Raw genomic sequence first — 13,267 nt, forward strand, 5'->3', positions numbered from 1 at the left:
CTAAATGTTACGTAATATGACCTGAAACTGAAGAAACTGAAATCAAAAATTTGACATTCTCGTCTTCGTTATCGAAAAGTGAATGAGCTTTAAGAAATTATCAACTTCGACTGTCAAAAAATAAGTTGTATGGGCTTGTAAGATCGAGCTCAGGAATGTGAAACTTTCCCCTGCCCGTGCACAGGTCGAGTGACGTCATCGCGACTCACCCGATGAGGACACTGTCAATGTTAGTGGGACTGTGTCCGTTAAGATTTTATCAGAATGAGGACAGCCCTTTGTTTGAAAAGTAAATGACTATACTTACTATTATACTCGTAGTTGCTTAATCTTTGTGTGTACCTTGTACCTATTCAGTATTCACAAATAGGAAAAAAGTGAAATAGCATTCATCATCATCATCATCAGCCACAGGACGTCCACTGCCGAACATAGGTGTGTAGCGAGCGGCCTGCGTCCAGGCCTTCCTGCTACCTTTATGGCGTTGTCGGCCCACCTCGACGTCCTACGAAATAATATTACAAAATTCTTAATCTATAATAGTCTTATGCGCCTATAAAATAAATCAACAAATTAGCCAACGTTTTAGTTCAATTTGTCATGAAATTCACACAGGAACTTTCCAATTACAAACACAGTAAAATATTGAGATTTCAGCGGCCAAACTAAAGGGCGTTAAGTGATCACATTTCAAAAACTTGGCCAAGTTGAAAACTAGCGGGAATCCCGGATTGTCGGGACCCTTCGCGGGACCGGGATATCTAATTATCACGTGCCTAATATAAGTTGGGGAGTTATCAAAACATCACCTACGCGAAAGTTTTAATTAAAGGCATTTTTGGGTATTCCCAAAAGTTCTGCCAGTCAGTTGTTTACGATGACAAAGCTTCCGTAGTGGACTGCCGTGTTACAATATTTTAGTGTGATAAAGTTTTGAAATGAAGTATTAAACTAAATAACCCGTGGCTCAATTTGAATTCTGGATATTGCCATACTTTTCGGATTACAGCGTTTTTAAAATCACTTTATAAATTCGATAAGGAATTTTATTGTTAAGATGCAGAAATAGCATACCTACACACACAATTCCATTTGTACGTCTAGATAAAAATACAGGAAATTTAGACACAAAATATTATGTCTGTCCGTACGATCTTCGGTGTTGCAACCGTATGTCAATCATATCATTGTAAAGTACAGGCAGAACAGGTGTCAGGTGCCAAGTATTATTTTACTTTGATTTATAATTTAATTTTTGTTTAAATGAATTCTTAGATTATTTCCATAGAAATGTTCAGAATAAACATTTTGTTATTTATTATAATAAGTTACGAGTATAACTAGCTGTTATTGCCAAACTCACGTAATCCAGAACATATTGTGGTCGTTCCGAAATAACTTATGATGATATTCGAAAACTTCCCACAGGAACTCCATTTCGGAACTGGAATTAGGGTATTTGGAATTTAGATTATGCAACCGCATGCAACAAAAGTTTTGATTGCCAACAAAATTCCGCAATTAAAGGTTTATTTGTTTTGCAACTGTTTAATTAATGGCGTAATTGTTTTGAGCCCGCGCAAAAACACGAATCTAAATGGACAAAACTTAATTGCTTCGCGTTAACAACGTTACATAAAATTTGTCAATTATTTAATAGGCGGCATTAGTGATAGCTTGTTTGTTTACTTTATAATGTTTATTTATGAACGTGAGAGTGCAAGGTTAACAAGAAAATTATTATTTTAAAGTTTTAAACAACACAAATGTTGTTTAAGATCGCACCATTTGCACTGCACAGCACATGCATAATTTAGCACATAGTGTTTACCTTGATATAGCGACCACGTATTTTAAAAATAACCATTATTAATTATTTTAGTAGAGAGGTACATTGAAGAAGGGAAAAAGCACATGGTTTTGCGTTATACATATAGGAGGAGGTTTTAATATGGACTACATTTCCATGTTATGGCGGATTTACACTGCGCGGAAAAAGCTCTCTCTTTAGAGTTATTAATTGAACTGTATTAGGTAATACAAATGGTGTTATAGAAAAGTTCAGATCGATTTTACATCCGTTAATTTTACTGCATAATACGCGATGAACAGTTAGGCTGAGGTCCACCACCTAACTTTAACCGTAGCTATAACGGTGTTTTTTGTATAGAGTTTGACAGATTTTTGACGTTTGTTAAAGTTAAAGTAAGATGGCGCAACCCAAGCCAAAAATTCTGAAATCTTCGAATGCTGATACATCCTGTCGCTATTTATGAGACTGGTGACAGAGGTCTGGCCGCTAACTAAGCTAGCGCATTCAGCTAGCTAAACTATTTAGGTTAATGCTATTTGTTAAGCATCTTAATGAGGATGAGTGATGTTTGTAGACTTTTTATCTAAGAGCTTATGGCGGTCTTCTTCTCTTATTTTGTGGACTGAAACAAACTCTCATATTTGCTTAATGCACTTCGGTTTAGTTGCACCACCTAACTTTAATATTAACTATAACGATAACCGGTGATTTTTGTACGGATTTTGACAGTTTTTTGACGAGTGTTAAAGCCAAAGTAAGATGATGCAACCCACCCTTAGAGCATTGTAGGTACTTCATCAACAGCCCTTTACAGTCCACTGCTGGACTATGAGCCTCCTCCACTATAGTGGAGAGTTTTGCCATAATCTCCACGCTTGGCAGGCGGGTTGGAGATCGCAGTTTAAAAGATTGATGTTTTTCAGAGAGCGCTGCTGCCCATTCTCTGTTTGATGTGTAGTCCCTAAGTCGCCTCTTACGACACCCGCGGGAAGAGTAGGGGTTGGTGACAAATGTATTCTACTCTGCCGTCACCACACGGCTTATTGTAGGTACTTAACCTACTCATAATGTTACAAATGATTTCACAAAATAAGAAAATATTGTTATAATTGTTTTGTTTACATTACCGAATAATTGCTGAAGAATTAGAAAGCTAATTATTTTGTATTGACTTTAATTGTAGCAATAAAATTATTGCTTATTTATTTCTTGTTAATGATATTATTTATTGCATTACTTTTATGAAACACGAATAATGATGACAAGATTTTGTTAATGTTTAAAGTAAATCGGTGAATGTAGATTTATGAAATGAAATAAAATAGAATACTACGATGAAGGAGCTTAATAAATTTCCTTTTTACTTAAATTAAGTAAGTTCTAGTTAATTAAGATGAACTCAAAAGAGGCAGTAAACAATGTTTATTGACGTTCATAAGTGCCATTTGTGGTCTAAACTGAATAAATATTTTTGATTTTGATTTTGATTTTGATTTGTAAGCTAAATTTTTATCGCGGTTACAGCAATTATTTAGCCTGCAGCTTGCAAAACCCATGACAATCGGCCGTTGATTCGTGGGAGTTTCGTATAGGAAACGTTGCGTTCGCTCTTACGAGTACATTGTGTTTTGGTAGCTCAGGCGAATGCAGTAGGTTTGTACCCAAAATATTGTTCCAAATAAAAACTCGAATGAGTAACAAACATCCATCCATCTATCCTCACAAACTTTCACATAGGTATATTTATACAGGGTTTTTTGTATTTTTTCATACTTTTTGCAGATAAACTTTATATTAGTAAGATGAAATAAGACAAGGTAGATTAGAAACTAGGACTTCATTTTGTAATCTAAATCAAATCAAGTAAATTGGTATAACATCGTAGTAGTAGTAGGTAGGTAGGTACGTCTATAATCAGGCATCATCATCATCAGATTGACCCCCATGATGGCCAGTCATTAGACTTATCGAAAATTAAAATCGACTGTGGCTGCAAGATAGCTGCTATGTTACGACTAGGCTAAACACACGAACGGTTATTCTGAACCTTTTTACTCTATGAACTCAGGTTATGGCTGATTCCATTTACTTCCTCATTGTCTTTGAGATATCACACATTTTTGTATGAACGCAATTAGTCGAGTGACCCGCATATGAAAAAACGGTCATCCGGTCAAATTTTTACGTGTGAAATATTCTGTTGTAAAACATCGTAATTACAGAATTAATTAGGTAAAAATAATACTGGTCATTTGAACTAACTTCTCCCAATGTTTTTACACGAAATGAAATGAAAACTGTTTCATAGTTACTATCGGAAAAACAACACAGTTTTCCTGTTAACAAAATTGGGATTTTATTTGGAAAGCCTTTTTTGTTTCAGGGATATTACCTAAATAACAACAAAATTGAAGTCGGTTTACTGTTTGAAATTAGGAAAACAGTTGATTAACTCTGACTATGTAGTTTAAAAGAGTTTTTTTACATACATTTTTTAATAATTATACCTATGAATTTTGAAGTACCTACTGAAGAAATGAAGTTATTGCCATGCAAATTTTCATCGCTGTGGAAATATGGCTTAATTTAAGACTGACTTTTGTATGCAGCGAAATGTAGGTCATTTCATGGTGTGGTATGGCGTATACCTAAACGTATCAAATCCCTGTTACATTTAATAAAACATAAATGAAAATTTTAGGTGTTCCAAGGTATTAAAAAATGTTTATCTAAGACAATTTACTATTAAATAAAGTTATTTAAATGATGGCAATCTTTATTTTTATTGCCTTTGCTATTAAAAGCATGTTCCTCTAAAAGCCTCGATTGTAAAAAGGAGCATGTTCGGCTCAGGCGTTGGCAGACCGTCTCCAGGGAAGGTCTTAATTACCCGTTTTTATGGGTATGGGGTAAATGAGTCAGCGAATTAGGGAGTTTTTCTCGGCGGACCGACGAAACACGTTTTTGTTTACCTACAACAAAGCCATTTATATATCCGGGCTTAGTATTTATTTAGAGTACTGCGATAATCTGTTCTCTCTTTTGAACCCTCATTAGGGGCCATCCATAAAGTACGTCACACGAATTTCATGATTTTTTGACCCCCACTCCGTCCTTGTCACAGGTGGTCACATTTCTGAGACCCCCCCCCTCCCTAGTGTGACGTCACATGTTTTGCAATTTCACATTGAAAAATTATTAAATTAACAGCAGTTCCGAAATTAGTTTTATTTCCATTTAAATTAAGTACTTTTTTTTATGAAATCAACATTATATCAAATATTTGAAACAATTGAAATGTGATGTCACGAAACTTAGGACCCCTCCCACCCCTTGTCACACCATGTCACACTTTGTCAACCCCCTCCCCCCCTCTTTACGTGTGACGTACTTTATGGATGACCCCTTAGGGCTGTGATGTCGCATTTGTAGAAGCTTATGTATAGGTACTGTTGTTTTGTTGAGTTATATTAGCAGAGTTTGAGATTTAAAATATGACACACTAGCTGACCCGGCGAACTTCGTAATGCCCAAGTTCATCAGAAATAATGTACTGAAAGAATTTTTCAAATCGGCTCAGTGAGTAGTTTCGGAGCGTATTTAATACTTACAAACAAAACAATCAAATCTTACCTTTATGATATTAGTGTAGATTATATCTACGGTGCCTTGGAGGTGAATATAAGCCGTGACATAGTGTGACAAAGTAACTTTAGAAGCTTTTCTGAACAATAAATAACGCTTTGCTCTACATTCCTGGTAACGAATAGGCAGATAGACACAGACTTAGATCGATCTGTGTCAAAGGTCCACACAGTCAAAACACACACCTGTCTTAACCCGACAATTAATCTGACTTTCCTTTAAACCAGACCAGAATTAATTATCAATTTAATATGAAAATTATTCATAATGAAGGGAATTGCAAATTAGTTCCAACAATAAAATTGCTGGCAAGGTGAATTTAATATTACGATCAAAAATCAATCTCACCGGCGTTTGGCAAATATTCACTTTCGCTGAAGGCTCCACTCGGATGTTTTGACTGGAACCCCTTTATAATATTAAAATCCTTTCAGAGGGGCGCGTGCCTACATAACTCCCTAAGGAACCGCAAACAGTTTTCCTCTAAGCCGATCTATAGACAAACTTTAGACCTTGTGCCTATTGGAATAGGAGTCACAGTGTTACGCTGATTAGGTGCATGGTTTTATTTTATCCAAAGAGTTTACGACTCTCAGATATACGTGGGCTCCATAACATCGCCAAATATCTAGTACGGACTCGCAGAGATGACTGAATTTAGGTTAGTATGTGTTTACTTCGCGTTGAGCTCGAGAATATCCTAGGGACATTGCCCTTTTATTTCGATATTTTGAATAACCTTTCAGGAAACTGTCCGTCTTATTTTTGTTCTTTTATGACATTAGATTGAATAAAAAGGTAGTTTCAAAGACTGTTTATTTAATGTTATAGGAAGAAAAATTAATAGAGGCGAAATCTATTTGACGTTTCAGTTTTTCAAAGTTTCATTTAACAGTATTGCATTATTAATAAATAATCATAATCATTATTTAGGAACACTTTCGCTTGCTTTGTGTGCGTTGTCTACAATGGATATTTTAAATGGTAGTGTGCAGAGCGTATCTCTACTGAAACGCTGAGCATGCTTGAAAATATGAAAAATTTGATGCAGGAGTGTTTTATTGCACTACTTAGGTACCTACTGAAATTTCCACTTGGATAAAAACGATCTCGACTCTAGATTATTCTAGAGTCCAATTATTATCTAGAAGTTGGGCTTTAGGTGAAATTCTTGCGAGCTCTGTAGCCTCATATGGACTCCAATTTGTAAAAAAAATATAATGTTTGTATGGTACATTAATTGTTACTTAAATCTTTTAGTTACGGCTTACACAAATAGGTTAAAAATTACAAAGTCTTATTATTGAATAGTTTCCTATTGAAATTGCTTTAAAAGCGCCTATATCTTTGTCTATCTCGTAGGATATGGCTGTTGGAGAACATTGTCTCCAATTACGCTTGCATGCAATCCAAGCAAGTAATTGAAGCTGAAATATAATTGGCACAAGCAATCGTAGATGCTCAATGGATTGGCTTGCATATACAGGGTGAGATTAAAATCGTTGGCATACTATAAGATACTTATATTCATGACACCTAAATAGTACGAGTACATTCCCCATATAATATGAGATAAATACAATTACTTAAAAAGGCAATAATTAAAACCTTGTCAAACCGTTTTAAACACTTCATAAAAGCACACTAATAAATAAATAGTAAAAATAAAGACGTAAATTAATAATTAGCATTCGGCCGCGCTTTCCATGTGCACACATTTAAGATAGAACGATTTTAACTCATTGGATTAATTTGATTAATTTATCTTAATTGGGGAATTTGGGTTCTCGTATCGTATATTTTAAAAGGATGCCAATGATTTTAATATCACTCTGTATATCTCATTGGAAATTTCATTAGCCGCATTGTTACCGTTTCTAACGTGCAATACGGTCTATAGGGTAGAACTTTGACCAACAAGTTCTGAAATACGAAATATTGTTTCAATTTAACAAAAGGGATAAACTTTGCTTCGGTTTTTCAATCTGAGTAAGTACTGTGAAATAATATTTTTCGCCCTTTGTCTTGGTTCAGTTTGAACTCGGTTTAAAGGTAAAGTTCTTGTGTAACTTCTCTTTTTATTTAAAAACCAGCGATAGTTAAAAAGAACTTCAGTTTGGTATTATAACGTTTGCTAGGCAGGCATAGCCGCCTATAATTTCTGTCTATGTTTACATTTTTTTAAACAAAATTTCCGATAACTTGTTTTTTCGATAATAAATTTCCAAATTAAATTAAAATGTCGTTATCGCAAATTCTTCGAATATAAATTAACTTGTACGCAAACAATAAATTACTTAATACCAGAAATTCAATATGTCGATTAAATTAGAACCCAATTAAGTCTAAATGAAACAAAACAAAACAATATGCCTAATAAATTGCGTAATTCATTGGCTGTCTATGCTATAATCTACTTTGTTTCGTAGACTAATTAATTTATTTTATACATTTATCCATTGCATGTTTTTGTACTGTCAATGGAATTTCTTGTGATTTCAATTACCGTATTAATTGCCCTTAAAACAGCTGAAAATCTACTCAATTCAAATTCAAAACACGAACACGTACGTTTCTAAAACAAATGAATGAGATCAATAACAATAAATCCTTAACAACGATCGCAGTTATCAAAGAGGCTTTAATTAAAAACGTGTTAATGATATAGTAGGGGTGCGAGAACGCATGATAATGATGCCCCTCGACCATGGTAATGAGATCCGACTGTGGATTTATTTACTTACCGGGGCTTTCCCGGTGCGATTCTGGAGTCGGTAGCTCAAGTGGGCGACTTTGTTGTGTAAATATCTCATATAGAGATAGAGACTTGATCTTTGATTACCGCTTTTAGGGTTTGCGTTAAGAACTCGACTACTGCATCACATGTCGCTTGTTTACATACAAATATGTATGTGCTCATGTACGTCTTAAAAATAATTGGTCTATCAAGTAGTTATTATATCGTAGATTAGAATATTCGTCACTGGTGTTTTTAACCATTTCTACTATTATGCTAGAGATTAACGCCCGTATTCACAAACATTACTATGAGGTCTCACAGTGCGCGTGGACGCACAGGGTGACACACTAACCAATCACAGAGGTCTATTCAACGCTGTGCGTTCGATTTGCTGCTTCACATAACTCTCGTGTGAAATTAAAACTTTTTGTCCAATGTAATTCATAAAACCAGTGGCAATTACCTTAAATTCTAATCGTAGTGACAATAGCAGTGTAAAGTTACTAGAGTTATTTTTAAAATGTCCATTCCAAAGCAATTGCGGTGAACTTAATAGGCCCGGGTCACAACCGTCTCAAGGGCTTTCAAGGAATTAAATGCTGTTTGTATAAATTAAGCGGCCATTCAGCGGTTTCGGGACTGAAACGTCTTGATCTTGGTTGGGTTCGTTCAATGGTTTTCCGGGAACCGTAGAAGTCTTAGAAATATCCCCTAAAACTTTACCGCGAATTTACATAAATAGAAGTATTGAAAATAAGCTTGTTTTGTTTTTGGTAATTTAAGAATCAGAGGTACTGTAGGTATATTATTGTGGTTTATACTAAGAAATGCCATTCAGAACGATCCTGTTTAATTTGTTACGTAACTAATATGCTTCGTGAATACAGTCCTATTCATCAATTAGTATAGAACAAACGAAAAGTTTGTCATGTTGACCAGATCGTTGCAGCAATATGAAAATTTCCCATCCAGGCTTTGGCTCCCACAAATTGCCTGAAAAACTGTCATAGCAATTTCCTGCGTAATTTTTCTAGCGGTTTAAGAATAATCCCCTACGATATAACGTCTAAGCACGTCGCGGGCAATGAAAAGGGATAATTGCATATTCCCTCCCATTATTTTTTCTTGTTTTATCTCCTGCGAGTTGTTCCCTAGCTAAATTATGCTCTGAAAACTCTTTATTTTATTACATACTGCGAAGGGTTCCGATCCTTTTGTATGAAGATGAATTCTACCATCATTTTCTTTAACAAGCAGATTTCATACTTATTTACTATTTTTAAGCGATTCTTTTAAAATAATTCGCTGTGCTGTCTGATTTTTAACCGACTTCAACAAAAAGGATGTTCTCAATTCGGTTGGTATATATTTTTTTCTATGTATGTACACCGATCAAGCCAATATTTCTGATCCGATTCACGTGATTCTTTTTTTGATCCATGCGGAATAGTTCCCATTTTGTCCCATAAAAATTATTTTGTCCGTCCAATCAACCTTTGAAACTTTATAGCGGCCTATACAGTATGAAGGATTGTTACAGTTCACACGGTACAAAAATAGCAATTTCAAAAGATTTCACGGAGAGGAAACAATGAGTGTACATCCATGTTCCTAATCACTGGAAAAACATTGAATTAATAAAATAATTTTAATATTTCTATAGCTTCGATTTTTCCAGTCTTTTAGTCGAAAGTAGTTAGGTAAGTCATTTGTTTTACGATTTCAAATAATGTAAACACATTTTTTAAGCGTTTCTTAAAACGTACGAGTAATATTAATTGGATTTTACAAAAAATACAACAGTTAGAATAATAATACTTATACCTAGCATAATACTGTTTGTCATTTTCAACATACAATTTAGTTTTAGGCTAGACATCTGCTTTATCGAAATTCTATTCAGCACGAGAGAGATTTATAGCTTTTCCAGGAATTGTTAAACAATAAAAGCTGCACTAGCATAATATCTATCAATAATCGAGATATTTGCGAGTGCTAAATCTGAGAAATTAATAATAATATGATTTCGATTAATGTACAGTCACGGAATGAAAAGGTTCGTCAGTTTTCAAATTGATTCCTTCAACGAATCGCGAGCACATAATTACCTTTTGAAACTATGTTACAGAATAATCTCGAGTTAGAGAAAATAATCTTTAAATGTTCGTCAGTAAAGTTCAAAATTATTCAGATCAAAGTTGTTTGACGATTTAACTTGTCAAGAAGATTATTATGATTGATAAACTAAAACCTTCTTGTTGGTTCAACCTGCCATTATCTATTAAATAAAAAAACTACATTTTGTAACATTGCATTGATGAGATAGAAAAATAAACAAGCAAAACCTTATTCGTTAGCAACCGTAATATTTATTGAAATGTTAGCAGCACTGTTTCTTGCACGGTTATGTTGGCAGGTTTGACTCTTACAGTACCTAGTGCAAGCGAAAACCAACACTAAGGTGACGAACCTTTTCATTCCGCGACTGTACATTGTACACTAATGAACGTGTTTTACCTACCAATAAAACACACATTAAACCACTTACCTGATTCGAAGCATATAAACAATATGAGAATGTCGTACTATTTGCCTCTCTTTCTTTCCTGTTGTCAGTGTGTATATAGCCGTCTCTGTCGCACACCTCCCCCCTCTGGCCAGGCAGCGTGAGCGCTGCGCGCTTTCGTTTTTACCATTGGCGTCTTTTGCCTCGTCGAGTGCACACCTCTCTTCTAAGATACCAGGTATCCGTAGTTAGTGCACAAATTAGAAACTTTCCTGAATATTCAAATAATTATTGAAACTGAGTTTTGGAATAATTTTATTTCGTATTTTCCAACTACAGAAACTGTAAGTACAAAAATATTTTTTTTACGATTATACCCTCAAAGTATAAAATTTTCTTTTAACGGTTTTACCGTTCGATAAAAAATTTGTAATTGAAGTGTGTAATTTAAAGTGTGTATTTTTAGCTGTCCGTTAAAAATGAATAATCTAGATCAGATTAGTGATCCCAAGCCCGGGCCTAGTAATGAGTTTGATTCGGATTCGTCCACATCCACGAGTTCGACTTCAAGTCGCGATGATAGAAGGCGTGCCCGGAAGCGTAAACGTAAAAATCGACAAGACGATTTACTGGAAAGGTTAGTCAAAGAAATGGGAGAATTACGCAATAAATTGAGTACCCCCCGATCTCAAAATAATTGTTGTTCTGAGATCGACCTAAATGTTAGCGGGGAATTATTCGGTGAGTGCAGTGAAGTGGAACATGCCGTGACAGATTTTACCGTTAATGTGGGTACGTCGCTAAAAGAAACCACATCTAAAACAAGTGCAAACCATACTAATACAATAACTCGTTTGCAAAGATTTAACTCTCCGGAATGGAAGGAAATCAGGTTTGCTGAGGTACAAAAGCAATATATTAGTACACCAGGTTTCACCCACCTGGAATGTAATGACGAAATTACTATCTATGACAAAGCAGCTGACCTTGCATATGCGGAGCGTTCTTATGCAGCTCTATCAATGGCGGCGGTCAGGCAACAGGAAGCTTTTCAGGAAGGCTTTCGAAACTTTTTATCGTGGGCGCGCAGCCCCGAGAATCTTGCGCATGATAAAATCTGCGACAAAGTTAATGAAAGGTAAGATTAGATTTCTTGTTTGTCTTTATTAAATACGCTCCGAAATTAGGCACTAGAATGTGTTTGGAAATATCTTTAACCATTAGAATCCTACATTATTTCTGATATAGGTGGTACGAAGTTCGCCGGGTCAGCTAGTTATAAATGGAAAGCACTGTTCTATATTCTTGGGTCGCAACTTTCAAATCTCCCAGGAGGTTTATTTTTAATCCATTCGATTTCGAATACGCTTCAAAATTTTAAGATCATCTTATAGCACCTTACTAAGTTAGAGTGGTTTCGTAAGAAAATTAACGCCCGTATTCACAAACATTACTATGAGGTCTCACATTGCGCGTGGACGCACAGGGTGACACATGAACCAATCACAGGGCTCTATTCAACGCTGTGCGTTCGATTTGCTGCTTCACATAAGCAAGTATCGTTTGTGAATACGGGCGTAAGACTTTAAGACTAGATTGATCTTGAGAACACATTTCACCACACTTCGTTTTGGATCAACCGTTGACCCAACTGGACAACAACTTCGTGGCTGTGATCAGAATATCAAACGTACGTACGTGTTGGAATTTCTTGCGGAATTCCAAAGAGTTTACCATTAAAGTATGTGAATAACTGTTAAATACTTGGTCATCATGCTATAGTTAAAACATAGCAGAGAACCGTTATACAAACAATCAACTTCATTAGTCCTTAATTCATTAAAAATTATGTTCCTTGAAAATTACCCAAAGTATTAAGTACAATTTAGAAAAATGTAAGGCACAGGTTACATTTTACATTTTGAGTTTTTGCAAGAACTTAGTCGAATTTTACCAAAACCTCCGGTAGTGTTTCGGCAAGATATATTTTTAATCTATTGGTACACTTTTTGCTATTTAATTATACACTCGGCATCAAATAAATCGCACCTCCCGCGACAAGCACTTATCAAACGTATGCATCCCCACTTTCCACCAACATTGATACCATTTATTTATTTATTTATTTATTTATTTATTTGAAAATCTAGTTCATAACTTCATTTAATTAAAGGAAAGGTTTTTACCCCAAAAATGTGTCTTTAGAAGCACCCAGTCACTTTTTCAAAAAATAGGTAGTTACGTTTGGGCCAACTTTTATGACTATAAAACTGTTAAGTTGGGATTAATTGCCATCCATCTGTTAAAAAGGACACGTAAGATCATTATTTGGTTTTATAACCACAAAAATTGGTCTACTTGGGCCCATAGATGAGCCCCAAGTGAGGCCTTTTTCAAGTCACATTTATGGTACCTGTTAATTGTTTATAAAAAAATTAAATGTGTTTTTCTTTAAGTTTGTTTATTGGGTTCTCAAATAACACCAATATTGTTGGGGCACCATGATTGTGTCAGAAGAAAATCTTTAAATTTCGCGTCGCGGAAGGTGCGGTTTATTTGATGT

Source organism: Ostrinia furnacalis, unplaced genomic scaffold (genome assembly GCF_004193835.3).
Source record: "Ostrinia furnacalis isolate ACB-3 unplaced genomic scaffold, ASM419383v2 OfSCF1245, whole genome shotgun sequence".
NCBI lineage: Eukaryota > Metazoa > Arthropoda > Insecta > Lepidoptera > Crambidae > Ostrinia > Ostrinia furnacalis.